Raw genomic sequence first — 20,402 nt, 5'->3', positions numbered from 1 at the left:
GACCTGCTCATATCTCCATCCATCTCAGTCCCTGCAAACCTCCCATCCCACGAGGTCGGCATTCGGCTCAGACTTCTACAGATAATTTCCATACAAAGCCCCGAAATGCCAACCAACAACTTCAGCTCAGGGTCAGCTGAAGAAACAAAGATGTGTACTGGTGCTGGGAGAAGCACGTCTCGTCCGGGGGGCCTCCCCCTTAGGGAGCTCGGCCTCGGCCGGTTCCGCCATCTACACCGGCTTACTGACCCTCGGGCCAGACCTGACTGCGGAAGTTGAGTCTTGGTGACAGGTGTCATGAGTCACCTTTCACAACTGCTTGTTCTGTGACCCAAAGGAGGGACCTCAAGGTCTCCCCAGCACGGCCTCCCACCCTCTCCCTGGCCTCGTCCTACTCAGAGCTACACGTCCACACACCTGCCACAGGGGCCCGTTCTGCTAGATTAGTGCCTTCGTGTCAACAGGTGTAGCTACCTTTAGTGGCTTTCCCGCTATAGGAAAGGGGCGTCACTGTCCTCTCCTGTGAGAAGAGACCCCTCGTCCTCGCTAAGTCCTTCCCTCGTCCTCTGGCACAACATCCTTCTTCCTGTCGCCTGTCTCCAGTGTCTCCTTCCTGGTAGACTGTCCGCTGTGTGAGGCAGAGACTATGTCTGGTTTATTCACTGCTCTGTCACCACTGTCACGAGCAGGGCCTGCTACGAAAGGTACTTTCAATGCAATCGCTGAAAACGCGAATGCAGACCCCAAGGTTGAATGCAGAACTAAATGAATGAAACCATCCCTGTCTGTTGACTTTCTCCCTTTAAGTAGGTAAATACGCTCTGGTTTTTCTCTTCTTTCATCATAAACGCTCACACAAATGCCAAACCCCACGTGGTCCTCTCTCTCAGTACTCGAGATACAACAAGCCAGCGTTCGCTGCCCCCAGAGATCCCGCCACAGCTGCCCCCACGGCAGGGACGCGGGTCTCCCAACACCACGCACAGCCTACATGGTACCAAACACCATGAACCAGAGTGTTGTCTTCACGTGATCTCCTGACTCTAAATCCCAAGTGTTGCGAGTCTGCTGAATGCGTGTTCTTCTCATGTCAGCAGAGGGGGACAGGCATGGGTTTTTTATTAAAAAAAAAAAACCAAAAAAACATGGAATGACAGTAACAATAGCTATTCCTTCAATTTTCCCCAGCTGATGAGTTTAGAGGAGACGAAGTAGAAAATCATTTAGAGCACGCAGAGATGTATTTGTTCACTCATTCACTTATTCGTTCAAACACACGCAAGGAAGCCCTTCACTGTGCCAGGCTTTGGGGAAACAAGACGAGGGGGCAGGTTTCAGGCAGGTCCCTCCGGTGGTTTTCCCATCTGCCAATAAGACAGCTACTTTTTGAATTAAAAAAATGATAAACGGTTGACATGTAACGTCCATATAGAACATGCACACATCACGAAAGTTCAGGGTGATGCATTGTCACCAACAGAGCCTCTGGGGGATGAGAACCCTGAATGAAGACACGGGACGTACCCGCACGCGTACTGCGTCTGCCTCCATGGTACCTGCCTCCCGACTGTCGGAGATGGACCCGCGTTGCCTGTCTGTGTCCTCTGTACACACACACACACACACACACGCTCACGTGCCTCACTTCTTTTGTTCGACGTGCTGTCTGCCAGTCATGACACTGTAAGTAGCTCCAGACCATTCATTCGCCTTCCCGTCTTACTCTCTGTCAGCCACGTCCCCTTCTTCCACAGCTGGGACTCTTCTTCCCACAAAAGTTGTGGTGTCCTCTCCGGGGACCATTCCCCACGCCGTTCCCTGCGTTTCCTCCGCAGCTCTTGTCACCCCCGAACATACTATACAGCTCACTCATGGGGTTGACCAGTTGCCCCTTGCCTAGAGTATAAGTCCCCTGGAGCCAGGCGAGTGCTCGCTGAATACTGTTGGAAGAAATGAACCCCAGCTACGTCTGCATGGTGCCTGGCACTCCCCCAGCTGGAGGAAACACCACGTTGCCCAGACAGAACACGTGGGCCAAAAACGGCCAACAAGTGTCATTTAGCAGGAAAGGCCAGGCTGGTGTGGCTTTCCCACTGTGACATCTGTACCCCAACCATGAAAACGGATATGAAAATCCTACATAAAATGCTTGTGAATGAATTGTAAAAGCTTCCTACAACTGAAAAAGAAAAGGGTCCAGAAATATCTATCACTAGGGAATATCCCTGAGGATTCTGGAAAATGGGATGTGAACTTTCTCATTTTACTTGCTTTTGCATCTTTTGATTTCTCACTAATAAGAGCCATTGATTTAGAAATTAAAAATTAAAGAAGAACAGGCCACGATTAAGTAGAATTTATCCTAGTACTGTAAAAACCATTTCCAACTTACAAATCGACACTAAAAACATGACAAAGCCCTACAACACCTTACTGAAATCACACATTTAATATGACAATAGGAGAATACCTTGCTTGTAGTACGCACTCAGTGTTTTTTGAATGAATGAATGTATAAATAAATAAATGAAAATATATTAACATGTTAACTCATCCCAGCAGGTCACATAAGAAAAAAACTACATCATGTAATTAATAAATGCTGGAGAAGCATTAAGAAAGGAATGCAACATCCCTCCATTCCCGATGAAAACCCTTGGCACATTTTCATCAGTGCCAGAGAAGTTTCCCGCTGCATGTACGCCTCTCGGCAGAGCACTGCAGGGTGGCTTTTGGTGGCACCACGCCATGCAAACTGCTCTTCCGGGGTCCCTTGGTGCCCTCCGTTTGCCAGACCCAGTGCACTCAGATGGGGGCCAATAAGCAGGCATTTAATTAAGGAATGGACGCTACAGAATCTCAGATCAACAGTCAACGCCGCGCTTAGCAACAAAACACCAGAGTTGTCTCTTTAAAGATAGACACTAAACCAGGATGTGGGCAGATGTTGTCATGTGACACTTTTCTGGAAGCTCACGTGAAAACAAACAAAAACCATGGAGACAAAATAAGGCAGAGCTGTGGGAAATAAGGACACTCAAATGATCTTTTCCATGCATGAAACCTAGGAGCGTCACGCCAAAACGATCAGGACAAGCAACGAGGAGGGTTCCGGAAGTTTACAGAATCAATACACAAACAGCAATACTTTCCCCCAAACCCCAGCAAAATGGGAGGTTTATGGAATGACGAGGGACAGGTGAAGAAGGCACAGACTCCCACGGATAACATGATCTAGGTAGAGGTACGATACCAGGATTACAAATATGCAACAAGAAAGTTACCGTGAAGAAGCAGATTGTTTAAATCGGCTAAACGTGAAAAAGGAATGCTGCTGAGGTTGTGGATTTTGTGTTAAATTCCAGGTGAAAAGGCAGGGGCTGGATATTTACCACGGATAGGTCAGCGAGGCTTGACCGCGAGGCAGGGTTGGGATTGTAGAAACGGGCGCTGTTTCCTCGCCCCGGAAAGCACAGCCCGGTTCCTGGGGTGCTGTCTGTAACCTCAGACTGAAGTTCCTGAATCGGGGGAACCTCGGCAGACTTGAGACAACCGTTCTGCTCTCTTCAAGGGGAAGTGACTGGACAAATGTGGGAAAGTGTGAAAACGAGTAGGGACTATGGACAAACACGAGAAGCCTGCAGCGTTCACGCCGCCGTGTGAAGTTCAGCAGTGGCTTTATAATCCTTGGGACAATCTGTAGGTTTTACGTATTGTTTGAGGTACGTGAAACCCTTCAAAGGATTTTATATACGTAACACGCAATTATTTTGAAAGTTATTGATCAAATTATCACACTATTCATAGAGGAATGAAAAAGGCAGATGAAATCCTGCCTTAATGGACCAGAAGGTTTACGCAGAGACTGCCCCAGAAAACAAATCGGCAAACAAACCCAGACCTAACACGACGTGTCAAAGTTATTGATGCTACAAAGATGATGAACCTGTGAAAGGACAGACAGGAGAGGGGAAGAGAGAGAGCCGCGGGTCACAGAGGGCTCTGTGGGTACAGCACGTGGGAGAGTCTGGGTTTCACTTCAGCGTGAAGGGACGTCACCGGAAGCTTTTGTTCTGCGATCTGATTTATGACTTTTAAAGCCCACGGGCTGCTGTACAGTTTAGTCCGTAGAGAGGAGAGGTACGAATGGATGATGTTCCAGGGGGTAGCTGACACTTAGAAGAGGATGGAAACCGTAAATGAAGAGAAGCGAGCAGCGCGAGACACGTTTCAAAGGGGAGGCCAGAGAACCCACAAGCGTGGACGACCGCGTGTGGGCTGGGGGGCAGCAAGAGGACGTCTAGGTTTGGCCGAACACCTGGACAGGTGGGCGTGGGGGGGGAGGGGCAGGCTTGTTGCGGGAAATCAAGAGTTGTAGTTGGGCCTGTACGCTTGGGGGGTGTCCGTCAGACACCCAAGGAGGTGATAAGTAGACGGCTGGAAATGGGTAACTGGAAGTGTGCTCGATAGTGTTTACAGACACGAGACCTAAGAAGGGCGTGAAGTTCGGGCCTCGGCCTGAGCCCCGGACACTGAGATCCCGGGGTGCAGTGTGACAGGCAGAAGGAAGCGTGGAAAGGACAGGAGGGAGCAGGACGCAGGTGACAGTGGGACGTCCCGGATCTCGAGAGAAGAAAGTGGTCGTGTCACCTGCTGCTCACAGGTTGTGAATGACGCCGGCGGAGACGTGACCACACTGAGGAGCACCAGCGACCTTCACCGCGGGGGGTTTATGGGACGCATGGACCCCTGGCTGGAGGGGGCCATCGTGGGGCCGCAGTCGGAGCGGAAGTCTGCACACCGTGCGGCTGAACGTCCGCATGTCAGCCATCGACAAGCTGCTGAGCAGACGACCACCCTCCTCCCTCGGCAAATGCACAGCCCCCATCTACCACAAGGCGAGGTCCACGACAGAACTCTCCGATTCCGCAAGCCCCTCGCCAGCGTGACTTGGCTTAGAGAGAACGGGTCCCCTGGCTGCACCCCCTCTGCGTCCCCCCCTGCAGATGGAACACCCAAGCCCCACTACTCCAGCCCCCAGCCCTCTACCCTGGCAAACAGCCTCTCCCAGGCAGAGTCATACACCATAGCCCTTGGTTCTGAGGACAGCCCCTCCCAGGCCGTGGGAGCTGGTTTGGGGCCAGTGAGAGAACGAATTCCAGGGTCCTAGGCTCACTGAGCGAGGCCTGGGGAGGGGACAACTCCGCATGGCCATGTCCCCCTCATGAGGCCGGCACAGCTTGGGGGGAGGGGGTGGAGTGGAGACCCACGAAGCAGGGGGCGTGGGGCAGTACTGGAGTGGGTAAAAGAGAGAATGAGGCAAGATGGTGAGAAAGCAGCTGTAGGCAGCTCTTGGAAAGAACTTTTCCTATAACCGAGTAGTAGCTGGAAAGAAAGGGAAAACCAAAGAAAACATCTTACTTGCAATTTCAAAGACAGCTGTTTCGTGTGCGGTGGGAGCAGAGGGAAAACGGACGAGCGGGGGATGGCCTACTGGCGCCTGGGAGGGAGCTGGGGTCCGAGGGGAGGTGGAGGGCCTGACCTAGAGGGCCGCGGGCGACCCTTTCACTGGAAGACGCGAGAAGCAACGGCACGGGCACAGATGCAGCTAGGCTGGTGAGCCTGGCAACGGAAAGGACGAAAACCATTCTTCTCTACTTCCTCTAATAGTTACAATCATGTAGCAAGACCGTCCACGGACAGTACGGAGACACGCTGTGAAAAGTCAGTGGGGACACTTAGAAAGGGTTAATTAAGACGGTCGATTCTACGTTACGGGTACTTTACCACGACGAAGACTAATATTAATGTTAAAGGAAAAATAACTTAGAAGCAAACAGGCTAATACACGAATGACCATCGTCCTCCCCTTTCAAAGCAGAAATAAAGGAAAAGCTGGGAAACAGAGGAGTGCATGTATTAGGGAAACGGCGTATTGGAGGGTAGTGCTCGGGCGTCCTGGACATTTGTGGGCACAAATCTAAAGTAAAGCCAAGAAGCATAATCGTGCTGCTTTTAGTTGCTAGGGGACCAGCAACAGGTGACACGGGCAGGAAGTTGGGTTAAGAGAGATTGATTGATGTAAGAAGATTTGTGATTAAAAACATTTAAGAGAACTTGATGAATTGAGACTGAAAGTGGATGCTTAAAAGCTTCTGGGTTAGTCAATAATTTCAGACTTATTAGGTTTGTAAATACTGACTCAGGGCTTAGCAATTCTGTTTCTTGCCTTTATAAGCCTGTCTTGCCAGAGGTTTGGAGCACTGGAGAGAATCAAATTTGTAACTGTGGGTAAAAATGTCAAAGCTAAGGGAATGGAATTAGTTGAGTTGGTACATGATGTTAAATGTTTAGAGGAATTTACGATGTCAAACTGACACGCTAATTTAGCGTGGATGTAAGAACAAACAAAAATTAGCCAGTAACTGCAGATAGGATACAGCTAGACTTATAAATACGGTAATATGATCTGTGAGGTGTGTATTAAAGGGTTGGGAAAAACAAAGGTTTTTAGAGTTACAACTTCAAGAAACTCAGCATTAGTTCAAAAACAAGTAACAGTAAGTGTATTCATGTACGCACCAAGGCCAAATTTAGTTGCTAAAAATATGTCTGTTCTCTGGGAGATGTCATCTTATGCCAGTCTCCCCATTTTATTTCCTCAGCATTCACATGCCAAAATTCCACTAAAATGATGGAACTATACACACATTTATAAGCACATGCAACTTTTGCATAAGGATCCATAACTACCCAAAAAACAAGACAGAGTCCTGTCACCAAATCAGACACGAGGAAGAATTCCTGTAAGACAGAGTACAGAAGGGTTCAAATCCATGGCAAAACCAGGGTAGAGAAACGTAACATGAAACACTCCTACAGGAAGATACCTCTTCCCCAGGAAGGCGGGGGTGGGAGGGGACTCCAAGACAGATGTAAACAAATATGAGAAGAGAGGGAGGCCCCCAGGGCGGTCCTTAAGGTAATGAAATGACAGGCTGCATCTGACCTGGCCATCAGACAGCCCCTTCTGGCTGCCAACCCGGGAGGATAAAGACTGGGGGTAAAGACTGAGGGCGTCCATCACCTTCCCGGGGAGGCTCTGAACTGAAAGCTTGGCCTTCTCAGCAAGGTCTCTGCGGCAGGAGGGGAAGAGGTTGGGTAGAAAGAGGAAAGGTTGTCTCCCTCTGACCGTGTTACAGCTACATGGGTAGCTCTCCAAGGTGGGACACTTCAGAGTAAAGCGGGCGCTGCAGGAGGAGGCCAGCAGTTCCCTACCTAACGCTCAGTGACCAGGAAGGACAGAACACATCTACCTGTAGACTCTAAGCTGCCTGGTCTGGAGGTACCTGTCTCTCCCTCTCTTATTATCCCAGGAAGTGGCCCCCGAGGTTAAGAACGATTCTCATTTGGACGGATGCTCCAGCTTCCACCACTGCAAATTCCAGACAAAGGGTGGATACCAGAAACATAGTGTTCTTAGAAAACCTAGTAAAACTGATGGCTATCTCTCAATAAATGTGGAGATGCACACTGTGGAAAAATGAAAACCCGGAACTAGAATTTCCTAAGATTTCAACATAGGAGTTGGGGCAGGAAAGGGCTTGAAATTATGTTACAGCTTGGATTGCTCTAGAGAGGCAATGGATACAGAGAAAGCCTAGATACCGATGGGAAGATGTGTTAGGAGACTTCAGATAAACTGGGGTGGATCCCGCAGGAGGCTTCTGGGGTCCTGATCACATTTCATTTCTCCATGAAAAAAATTTAAGCTTTGTTTGCTTTATGTCCTTTTTTCCTGTGTGTGTTATATTTCTGTATAGGTGCTATTTTATAATAATACATTTTAAAAACAAACAAAAATCAAGAGTGACTACCAGATTTGTCATTCTCACACCTGGCTGCACGTTAGAACCACCTGGGGAGGGTTTAAAAAAAAACATTGATGCCTAGCGTGCACCCAGACCAAATAAATTAGAATCTCTGGCACATTTGTATCTGAGAACCACTGAGCTAGAAAAATAAAAACAAACACATTCAACAGGAAGAGTCATTCATCACAATCATTGCTAATGGGTTAAATTCGCCAGTTAAAAGACAGAACCCAAACGAGACTACCAAGATCCAAGTTTCCTTTCTCAGGTTTCCTATCTGGGCATTGGCTCTGTTCTCGAATCCCTCATGACTACAAGATTGTGGAGAAATGCTGTCCCTCTATCCTCTTAGCACAACGACGGAAAACTCTGGGGTTGTTTCCACGAGTCTCAGCGGAAGTTTCATGGCATCCGTTTTCCCTGCTGTGATTGCGCGGGGTTCATCCTTCAGTCAGTCACTGTGCCTGGGAGACTCTGATTGGCCAGGCTGGCATCACATGCATACACGCCCCCGCCCCCAACTTGGGCTACAGTTAATACTACCAGAAGGACATGGGATGAGAGTTGGGGGGAGAAGGGGAACCTCAAGGAAAACCCAGTAGCTGTTAGCAGGGTGAATGGCGGCTGGACAGCCCAAAAGAAGTTTTTTCTTTTTTCCATACTGGAAATATAGATTTAAGGTGCAGGAAAAACAAAAACTAAACCCAAGTGGGTACATTCCAAGGGGAGGTTGAGACATGGAAACTGGTTGGAAAAAACATCCTGCCTAAGAGAACCTGCTGCCTATGGCCTTGACTGTGGCTGGAGAAGGAGCTGTAAAGGGCAGTGGACAGGCTGAGTCAGTCTCTACAGCTATGCGTCCATCCTATGTCCCCAATATAGATTTCCGTCTCCATGTTTACATACACCACTGCCTTCTGCACAACTATCCCACATATCTGAGAGGCAGGTCAAGTGCTTCACGTCCGTCCAAACCTTCATCGGTCATCAAAGGCTGCAAATCCACTCCTCCTCTCCAATTCCTTCTCTCTGTTAATCACCCATCCTCTACCCCAGGACCTAGACCCATCTTTGAACGCCTGCCTCCCTCGCCTCTGTTTAACCTTTCTCTAAGAATGCTCACTGCTCCCTCCACACGTCTCAGGTCCACCCCTGATTTTTCATCAGCACCTAACACAGCTGTCATTTAACCATTTGGGGAATGCACTTGAACAGTGACTACTTCCACGGGGCTGGGTCCACGACAAGAGGGCCCCTGGCAGTCTTTTTATCTTTGTACCCTCAAATCTGAGCTCAGTTACTGGCATTCACATATTTGTGGAAAAATTAAAATGAATTCAAGTCTGCCAGAAGGAGTTTTATGCACTGCCTTCCAAACTGAGCACCGCGTTCCTGACTATATTTTCCCCTAGGTGTAGTAAAACCTTTGCATTTTTCAACATCCCCCACCCCCACGACCTAAAGCAAAGAAGCATTTCTTAAATTCTCAGTACCTAATAACCACTATTGGCTGTCTGGAACACAGTGAAACCTCCAACTTTAGGTAACAACTCATCAATTTTTTAAATAATGAAATTAAGATACAATAATTTAAAATTTAATAATATTCAAGTACCTCTTGTGCTCCAATTCTATTTATCTCCTGAGACTGAGTTTGGAAGTCAAGTTCATATAGCACGAGATGCAGTGTCATTTGCATATACTTGGTCATTGAATTTTGGGGACAAGCAGCAAGAGTTTGCATAGCACAGTATGCCAACCCTATTAAAAAGAAGCGTTTGAATATACTCTGGTCCTGCATTTGGGTGGAGCGAGTTGGGTAGAGAAATAGCCAAAGTCAGATGGTGAGAAATATCAAATCAGCAACAGGAAAACTGTTGTTTGTCATCGATCATTGAAGTATATAATATACGTGGCTCTGTACGTATATGTCTATGTGTGCATACGATTAATGATGGAGTCAATTTATTTTTGCTATTAAATTAGAAAGCATGACGAGCTATAGGCTATTATGTAAAGCAGCACATGTTTGCCGTCCCTGCCCAACGGTTTTGTACAGCTGAATACACCTGAAAACAGGGGAGAAGTTTCTCGTGTGAGACCATGTCCATGGGCAGCTAAGTCAAAGAATATACCTCATTCAATGGCGTGAAGGTTGGACGTTGTAACGTGGGTGGTAGTTGCAAATGAATTTCTAAGGGTTTTGGTTTCCGTTCAGCTCTGGAAAAAATGTCTTCATGTTTTCTGGCATGGTGTATGGTTCTTAAATATGTCCAATAACGTGCCACTGATTTCTCTCTCGAGAGAGAGAGAGAAGAAGCTCCAGTGCTAGGAGAGAGTCAAGGACGGCCTACGAAGCCGCCTGCCTCACAGTTCAATTTGCCGATTCTTATCCTCAGCACTGAATGTCCTCTTGTGCTGGGTCTGCAATGGGAGCATGGAGATTTTCAACCGACTGCACGCAGCCTGTCGACACCCCACTTACACGGATAATGACAACAAGGACCGGCTTTGTGGTTTCTGGTCGTTCGGGGCATGGGTAGTGTCGTAAAGGAATGTATCTCCTCCCTCATTTCAATGATCGACCCGAGTACCTTCCGCTCGGACAGCCAGCATGCTTCAGTCTGAGTACACGTCATCCATCTCTCCACAAAACACACAGGGCAGACAGACGCTCGGGCACTGAGGCTGGGTCATTCCTTTTTCCACACCTCATTAAGGTCAGATGCATCGTCGTTCCTAGTCAGCAAAGCGGTGGGCAATTTAGCGCTCGGGTACAACGATTTTCGAGTAGTCAAGTGAAGTGGGTGACAAAAATGGCCCAACGCTTCATGCCGCCTTCTATCCATGCCCTCTGCTATATAATGTTGTAGCACCCTCCCACGCCCTCTCTGAGTTGGCCACGGGACCGGCTGTGACCCAATGGGATGGGAATGATGTCACACGAGCAGAGTCTTGAAAAATGCTAGCACATTCGGGCTTGCTGGCTCTTGCTCATGTACCTTTGCCATTGAACATACATGGACCAGCCTGCTGAAGAATAACACCCATGGGGTCGCGTTGAGTTACCCCACTTGCCCCTGCTATGTCTATCCCAGACTAGCCAAGAGCTTGTTCATACCCAGACACATGAAAGAACCCAGCCGAGAGCAGCAGAACTGTCTGCACGACCCACAGCAGGGCTGGCTTCGTGGCCCCATGACAGTTGTAGTGACACCGGGCCCTGTGCTAAGAAAGGCTCCACGCTCAGCTCTGTGGTCATCTGGAAATCCTTGATACTCTTTCAATAAGGGGCCCTGCATTTTTATCTCGCATGGAGCTCCACAAATTATGTAGCGAGTCCTGCCCACATCTTATCACTGAGCCCTGAGTGAGCTGAGCTGACAGGGGAAGAAGCACCCAGATGGCCTACAGACTCGTGAGATAAATCATTCTTATTCAGTGATGGGGTTTGCTTTTGTTTTGCATTATGATAGCGGCAGATACTGATACACCAAACCTTTCTTTGTCGGACACATGACTGGTTCTCCATCCACACGATCTCCAGCACACCTCTAATCGGTATGATGTCTCCCAAGACAGTATTCAATGAATGGATAAATAGAACTCGAAATTACCAAGTATATCGTTCTCACTCGTGTATGTACCACCGAGATGCAAAGAGCTGGTTTATACTTTTCCCACTAATGGTTTCGCTCAACTGTTAAACAGCCACTGGCTGTCCTCGTTACAACAATAACGGTTCCACCATATTTCCAACCCCATCGTTTGTAAGGTTTGCTGATGGCTGCCTTTGCTTTCGCTCGTAACATTTTATCTGTCCGGAATTTGAGGCTGGTTTTATAAACTGGACTTGCATCTGTTCTTCCTGCTGTTTTCTCCTCTCCGCATTTAGAAACAACTAATCAATTTCGTACCAGAAAATATTGCTTTGTACTCGGCCCAGGAAAGAGTACTGGTTGACCAGAAAGGTTATTCTATTTTGGAAATGATGTGACATCTCTGAGAGAGCATCATGGCACTCTCTGACAGAATTTTCTACGAGAGTGTACATTAGCCACAGACGGGAATAAACGTCTCGCTCAGAAAAACTCAGCTTTCAGATATTCATAGCCTCACTTCACAGTCACACTTCTCCTCTCAGCTGCCTGGGTGAAATCGTCACATCACAGATGCTCTTGGCCCAACAGATCCCGAAGTCCTGTTCACTAATTATGCTTCTGAGCGGCACTGTTTCTCCTACTATTTTTATCATTGCTTTTACACTTCAATGAACCACTTTGTCGTCAAGAATCCACTTTTGTGAATCAGAGCCAAAACACAACATAATAGTAACAATAAAAAACGCAGAGTTACACACAGGATATGCAAATGATGTCGCTAAAACAAACTACAGCCTAGCAACCGAATTTTAACTTCACCTTGTTAAGAGTCTGACCCATTTGAGCCATCTGCACACTTGAACCATTATTAAGAATTTAATGGTATTTGACCATTTTTCTTCCATTTCAAATTCATAAAATTCTTAAGCACGTCATTTTTCCATTGCCTGGACCACAGCAACTGCCAATCTATTTGAGGACCATTTGTTTTGTAGACAAATTGGTCAATTTTAGAAACACTGAGCTCTTTGACATGGTATAGAGGCCAGTTGAGTCTCTTGCGTAATTAAACAACAATGACAATAACAACACTTTGTGTTCACTGAGACCTTACGTGACACCATGTGGTCAGGTGCTATTCTAAGCATCTCAGATGGGTTCTCTCATTTCAAACTCATGACGACCCTAGGAGGGTCTAGTGTCATCACTGTGAGTTTACAGATAAGGGATTAGGAATGATGACACACTTACTTGCTCAAGGTCACAGAGCCAGTAGGAGGCTGAGCAGGAATCTGCTTCCAGGCAGTTGTGGCTCTTCATGACGATGTTATTGGTTCCCTACCCTCTCTTCCCATCTCCCCTTCCTGCCTCTGAGCCCCTAGCCATGCCACACGACCTTCAGCTCCCCACTGAGATCTTCTATCAGTATCTGTACCCATCTTGTTCCCTCTGTCTGGAATGTTCTCCTCTGTTTCTCCCCTTGTCACCTTGGTGATTTTCAGCACTCATCTTAAGGGTCTTCTCTTTGAATCTTTCCTTCCACCCACACACCCAGGATTTTTATCTTATCTGTAATACCAGCCTAAATTTTATTTCTTTCTGCTCGCTGCAGACAAAGATGCAAAAATGTGTTGAGTGACAGCTGAGTTATTAAGAATTACAGTATGACAGAACATAATTTACGATGTTGTATCTGATTGTTCTCTGGTCTATCATTAACCGGCTCTACTTATTGACTTATACCTCAATGAAGAGGCAATTCCTTACCTTAAAATGTTATTCTCAGGTGGTTTGAGAATAGAATTCATTCTTATTGCATCTATCATAGCAACTAGTTAACTTCATGAGGCACAGAGAGTATATTCTCTATTTTACCCTCTCCAATTTACTCTCTGAGACTGAGACCCATGATAATACGTAAAGTTTCTAAATCCATTCTCTCTGCAACAGTGGGGCTATTTGTCAAGAAGATATAACAATTTTAAATACATATGCACCCAATATCAGAGCACCTAAATGTATTAAGCAAATGCTAACAGATCTGAAGGGAAAAATAGACAACAATACATTAATAGCAGGGACTCTAATACCCCACTTTCAATAACAGATTACCCAGACAGAAAACCAATGAGGAAACATTGGACTTGAACAGGAACTGAGACTAAATGGATCTCACAGACGTATACAGAACAACTCACCCACAGCAGCAGAACACAAGGCCTTGTCACGAGCATATGAAACATTCTGCAGGATAGATCACAGTGGGTCACAAAACAAGCTTTGGCAACTGTAAGATGAAATCATAACAAGTATCTTTTTCTGACCACAATGGCAGGAAACCAGACATCACTTACAAGAGGAAAACTGGAAAATTCACGAATGTGGGCAAATTAAACTACACACGCTTGAACAACCAGTGGGTCAAAGAAGAAATCACAGGGGAAGTGAAAAAAAAAAAATAATAATAATCTTGACACAAACAAAAAAGGAAACACAACCTGCCAAAGCAGTTCTAACAGGGAAGTTTAAAGCCACAGACGCCTTCATTGAGGAAAAAAAAGACAGCGAACTTCCTAAAATGAACTAGTGCAGCCAGTGCTTCTTGCAGCGGAGATGGTCACTTCTGGAGCCAGCTTCTGAAAAACGAACGTTCTCAGGAGGCTCCAGAATCTAACAATAGCACGTGTACTTCATGAAGTCTCCTCACTGCTGTGAGCTGATGCTCATGACACTCGCCTTCTCTGGTGACTAATGGTGCGTGAGCTGTCCCTTTGTGGGACAGGAAGAAGCAAAGTGTTGTGTGCATGCTCTCCTTCCCTGACGTCATTATCCCGTACAACAAATCAGCCGTATATGGGGGAGGTGGACAAACACGAGCTAGAAGCCTGGGGAGAGGTGTACCTACAGGACTCCTTTCAATCACCTGTCTGCATTTCTCCTAATGCCAGCTCATTTCATGCTGTCTCTTTGTTAATTCAAAATGAGATCCACAGGCTAACAGGTTTGGGCCCGGCAGCAGGCCAACACCTTGTACCGTCTCATCCACACACTTCACGAGAAAGCTATAGTAATCCAAACTGCAAGGGCTGGAAAGGAACCAAACCGACTTAAAGAACACAGGTGGGCATTTTCTTGTAAAGCCAACGTCCCGCACGCTCTGTGACCGTGTACTTTCACCGCAGGTATTCACCTGGAGAGACACTTGTTCAAGTACACAACGCACACAGATGTTCATGGCAGCCTTATTCATCAGACCCCCAGACTGGGGAGAAACCAAACGCCCCTGGAGAGCAGGATGGATAAACTGTGGCACATTCATTTGGTAGATTTCAATATATCAGTGAAAAGAAGGGAACAATAGCTACAAACATCAACGGGGGGCAAATCTCAAAAATCAAATAGTGAGCGAAATAAATGTCACAGAAAAATATCAGCGGTGTGGTCACATTTACATACAACCCAAAGTGCTGAAAAAACACCTAAATAATATCATACTTTGGGGATGCACACACATGTGACAAAGCCAGCAGAGAAATTTTCCAAAGGTCAATCCAGAGCTTACCTCTCGGGAAGACGGACAGGGCCGCTACGGCACAAGGGCTGCTGCAAGGGTATTTTTATTCTTTAGGCTGTACGTGTATTTTACATGTGCTATATGAGATATAACTCACCAGACAAGTTTTCTCTCCAAAGCAATTCTTTTGAGGTGTAGTCGCCAGTTTACAGAGCATATCAGGGGGAGAGGAACATATTAAATGCCACCCTGAGCAAGCCGTCACCAAAGCCTACTTTGGGACAATGCAGAGGACAGAGCACCTTCTTTCTTCAATACAAAATGTCAAAGGGGCAAAAAGGAGACAAAGGAGGAGCCTGGAAATCACAAAAGACGGAAGAGACACGTTAACCAACTGCCAGGCTGGGAGCTTGTTCGGATCCCATTCAAACAAACAAATGACAAATGAAACAGCATGACAACTGCAAATATGTGAACATTAGCTGGGTACCAGGTGGTCATAAGGATTTGTTCTTCATTTTATTGGGAAGCAGCAATGGTGCAGTGGTTATGTTTAAAAGGGGGACCCTTGCCTTTCAGTGTCTACAGATGAAACGAAATCAGTCTAAGATTTAATTCGAAGGAATCCCTAGTGGGAGGGACGGTGTCAAGAAACAGAGATTGGTCAGGAGTTGAAAATTACCGGAACAAACGATGGCATGCTGGCCTTCACGACATTTCAATATGTTTGAAATTTTGCACGTGAAACATTAAAACAAAATAAAAACCAGGGCAAACAATAAAGGAAGTTTTGCTAAATGAAGATCTGTTTGGAAAGGAACACTTGGGTTTCATTCCCTTCTCACCCCACTCAAATAGCACCTCTTGTTTCCCACCAGACCACCTTGATCACTGCTTCCGGGGCTTTCGTTTCTTACCCAGCACCTGGGGACCTGGTTAAAGTGCAGATTCGGCTCCGGCAGGCCTGGGGCCAAGCCTGAGTGTCTGCATGTCTAGCCAGCCGCCAGGGGATGCTGAGATCACAGGTTCACCTCATCATAACCTCCGCCCACCGAGCCGACCATGCATTCGTTCTCCGCGGCCCATCCTGGCAACCTTCTGCTTCCAGTCTGTGGCTTGACAAGCACGTCCTTGTCGCCCAGACCAGCACCCTCGCCCTCTGGTCTTCAGTGGAATTTGTGCAGTAAAACTCCCGCCCAACAGATGCTACCAACTCCAGGGGCTCGAGCCCAAGCACTTGGACGACACGGGAGAAAACCACCCATCGCGTGCTCTCTGTTCTCTGTCCAGCAGCCCTCCTCCTTTCTTGACGGCGCTTGTTTCTCCCTCTCCCAGATACTCTCTTCTTCCCTCCTCCTATCTTTCTCTGCTAATGACCTCGCCTCATGCATTATTGTGAAAACAAATGCTGACAGGAAATGCTTCATCCTTTCAACACCGAATCTACAAGCTTTCATGGATCAGCGCGACCTTTTTTCTCATTATTCCCTCCTATAAAAAGTAAAAGTCTGTCATCACCGACCACTCACACACGCTGGATGCCATTCGCTCTGTCCCTTTCGACCGACTGCTCCAATAGTTTACACAATCAAAAGGCTCCTGTTATTGTTTTGTTTTACGGCAAATGTACAAGCAGACAGTTGCCCTGGCCCCGACCCGTCCCCAAACACTGCCTGGTTTCCGTTATTCCGGTCACAGTTTATTTACCCTCCTTCACTCCTGAACCCACTCCCACCGGGTTTCCATCCTCACCACCTCACCAGAATCGCTCGTATCAAAGCCTTCAGCTACCTCCACATTGCCAAGTCAGACAGACACTTTTCTGCCTTCAATGTTCTCAGTGTCTCAGCAACATGTGACCCAGTGGATAGGATGCTTGAGGTTTTTCCTGCTCTCGTCCCGACACCATCACCCAAAGAATGTTCTAATCAACTCCTTAGGAAATCCTATCACTAACCTTGCCTCTGTCCCTTTTCTTCAGCTCCATCGGCTTGGCTTGTTACTTCTACCTCTTAAAACAGGTTTCGAGTCTGTCCACTCCCATTCCATCCCCACTATACGCACATAAGCGAAAGTGCCTCCTAGGTCCCAAACAAGCCATCTACCTCCTTCCCTCGGAGTCTTTGCACGTGCTCTCGCCTCGTCTGGGACCCTTCAACACACTCCGAGGTCCATGTGGCCCAAATTTCATCCCAGGGTAACAATCGCACAAGTCTTCCTGGACTCCACGTCAGGCCCAGGTGACCCTGAGAGAAGAGAAGGGACACTTCTACACCACATTCCTGACACCCTCCTGATCCCTGTCCAAAACCGGTGCTCAGGCTCCCACGTGTTCTAAGCAGAAAACAGTCTGACATACGGCCAAGTCTAAGTTCATCTCCAATCACAGCAAAATCGGCTCCAGGCTTTCTCCTGGCTTTCAGCTCCTCCCATAAGAGAGGAAGACTGGAGCCAGCTCCCCATTTTGAATTCACAGTAGGCTGGGAACAAATAGATACAATATTTTGTAGCTCCCTGGTCGAGAGGTGTATCTCGCCATCCCTCGATCATGTGACTTGTCTAGGCCAATGGGACACTAGCAAACGATGGAAGCAGCTGCTTGAAACGTGCTTGTGCATTGGGGCACCCCCTCTCTTGCCACTTTTGGAACCCAGCCACCATATGAAGAAGACTGAGCTGGCTGGCTCCATAGGGAGACACGTGGCCCGGGCAATTTCAATTGCACCTGCTAATCAGGAGACACATGAGTGAGACCACCTAAGACCACCCCCCTGCAGCCAGAGGCACAGGAGGGAACCCAGTCGGGGTAAAGAAGAAGAAGGACCGTCCTGACTGCCAGCTGCCAGCATAACGAGCTATCGGTGTCTGCGGTGTCCAGCCCCTACGTTTGGGGTGGTTTGCAATATCGCCAAAATGAACGTATACACCTCTAGAAGTCGTCTCATGTTGCAGGTGTGGTTGTGCTACTTCCCTAGTTAAAATGCTTTCATCATTGCTCACTGATCCTACGGTGAGACCCAAGCAAGTCACTTAGTAAGACCTACAGAGACCCACAGAATCTGATGTGCTCAGCCCTGGGACTCAGCTGGCCCCAGTTCGGCCCTCACGGCCCTCACACATGCCATTCCCTCTGTCCGGACTATTCTTCCCGGCTCTTCACCTGGCGGACTCTCAGGTCACAACTTAAATATGACATGAGCAGAGGGGGCTCCTTTGGCCAGCTGGCCACCTTGGGCCCCCACAGAAGTATGTGTCCAGTTCTATATCCTCGTGGCACCCTACTATTTCCTCTGTGGCCAATACCCCCGTTTGAAATACCACCCTGCCTGGGTGATGGCGTGTTTCTGAGCTGCCTTCTCTACGGCACCATGAACTTGGCAAGGACACCGTGTCTGCTTTGCTCATAGAGGCAGCCCAACGTTTGCACGCTAACTGTCACATAGCCGGGCAGTCGAAAGTTTTTGAGGCAGGTCTTCTTCGTGGTCAGCTGTGCAGGCTCTGGATAAGAGCTGCCTGAGCTCCACCCCTTACTAGCTAGTGACCTGCTTCATGCCTCAGTCTCCCCACCTCTAACAAGGGGGTAAAAATAGCACCTACCTCCCCCCCCTTGAGCTGTTGGGTGCCTTGTGCTCAGTAATTGTTAATTATTTCTTGCCGAGTGAAGGCAGCATATCTGGACAACAGTGAATCAGAGGCTTCTGCAGCCAACAAAGTGCTTGCTGCGTGGCTGTGGACACTGCCGTGATCGCATGCGCCTCGGCCACCGCTCTGCCTCGTCCTGCCAACGTGTGGCCCCGAACTCTGAGCCAGCTCTGTGACACGCGGCCCAGGAGCCTGCAAGCACTGAGCGCGGCTGCTGCCTCCTGCGTTCTCCCGTGGGGAGTCCACATCCGGGGTCAGGGAGCAGCGTCCCCCAACAGCTGTAACTGCCCCTCCTGGTCCCCTAGCTCAGCTGGATCTGGAGCCCACGAACATCCACCCAAGAAACACATCTGACGGCGCCACAAAATGTGTCAATCAGCCTGAACACGTGCGTGCGCGAGCACCACGGGCACTGGGCCATCTCCGCGGTCTCCGCGCGAGAAACGTTTCACGAGGGGCAGCTGGCACAGCTTCAGTCCCCAAGTGCTCAGAAGCTGTCCTTGCAGGTTCTGGATGGAAAGAACATGAAGACCTAGGTGTCCAAGAAAATAAATGTAAGAGACGAAGGGGAGAGGACCTCGTCAGAAAAGCAGTGAGAGAGGAGAGAGGGAAAGTGGGGCCGACGAAAAAGAGAGAAACAAGACGTGGGGTGGAGAGGGAGACGGTGAGGGCAGGGGAGACCTCAGCGAGATGCGTGGGGGGGCCGCGCGGGCCACGGCCGCGCGGGCGCAGGAGCCCGGCAGCGCGGAGGGGCCGGGCCGCCCTGGCCCCGGGCAGGGCCCCGCCGGGGTGCCCTGTACGCAGCGTCACCGCTCCCCGCTCAGCGTGCGGTCACTTACCAGCCTGGGAGTCCGCGGGCTGCAGAATGACGGGCACGGCTCCGGGACGCTCCCTGCAGCTCCAGGGACGCGGTGCTCACAGGCTAGCGGGCGCGGGACGACGGGACTTCCATCCAGCCGGGCTCCAGCCCCGAGGTGGGGAGAGCCAGGCCGAGAGGCAGCGGACAGGAGGGGGACCTGCTGGTGTGTTTGTGTTTAAATTGTTTTCGAGCCCACGTAGCCCCGAGTCACATGCTGCCTCCACCATCACCGGACTCATCACGTGATACAGGTCCCCCGTCACGTGACGAGACGAGTCTGCCTAACTTCGGCCCCCGCCCCCACCTCCAGCTCACAAGCTGACAGATAAAGTGTTTCTGGAGGGGGCCCCCTACCCCCAAAACGCAGTGGTAGAGGGACGGATGCAGATGGAGACCCCTGGAGCCCCTGCAACGCTAAGATCTGGGTAATCGCTCTGCTGCGTCTCCCCCTCCCCCCAGCTTCTGCGACTTGGAGCAGTGCCAGCCCCATCCGATTCCCAGCCTTTGTGAATAACCCAAGTCTCGCCACCGCGGGCCCAGCAACTGCAGGGCGTTTGAGCTCACACCATTCCGCCTCGTTCTGGAAAGCCTGACTCTGGCTGCTCCCCACCCCGCCCCCACCCCTTACCCCCACCACTTCCAAGCCGCCTGAGCAGTGGGAGTGGGCGGCTGTGGGGGCTGAGCAGCTGCGGGACACGGGGCACCGCTCCCCCGAACCGTCCAGTCCCTTCTTCTTTTTTTTTGCATCTGCAGTAGGAGTCAGGTGGGGCCCCGCTGGCTCTGATGAGGCTGTTTCTAGCTATCGTAGCTCTGCTCTGTCTGCAGCTCTCCCTCTCTCTCTCTCTTCCTCTCCCTCTCTCTCTCTCTCTCTCTCTCTGCATTTCTAGTTTCTCTGCTCAATCAGGATACAG

The 20,402-nt window shown here is 48.9% G+C and overlaps 1 protein-coding gene across 4 annotated transcripts in view; it reads right to left on the bottom strand.

Annotated features, from left to right (window-relative positions):
• TNRC6A (trinucleotide repeat containing adaptor 6A) overlaps positions 1 to 19,717 on the bottom strand; it is a 138,243-nt gene extending 118,526 nt beyond the window's left edge. For 2 of the 4 annotated variants that reach the window (XM_033101900.1, XM_033101903.1), the window contains exon 1: positions 19,472 to 19,717. The gene's annotated coding sequence lies outside the window, so the exon portion shown is untranslated. The remainder of the gene's footprint in view (positions 1 to 19,471) is intronic. The other 2 variants (XM_033101904.1, XM_033101901.1) reach the window with 1 other exon arrangement.
• Positions 19,718 to 20,402: the final 685 nt, after the last annotated feature.

This window comes from Rhinolophus ferrumequinum (assembly GCF_004115265.2).
Source record: "Rhinolophus ferrumequinum isolate MPI-CBG mRhiFer1 chromosome 15 unlocalized genomic scaffold, mRhiFer1_v1.p scaffold_54_arrow_ctg1_1, whole genome shotgun sequence".
In the NCBI taxonomy this organism is placed as follows: domain Eukaryota; kingdom Metazoa; phylum Chordata; class Mammalia; order Chiroptera; family Rhinolophidae; genus Rhinolophus; species Rhinolophus ferrumequinum.
Note: the sequence above shows the minus strand (reverse complement) of the source record. Positions and strands in the feature narration are given on the sequence as shown.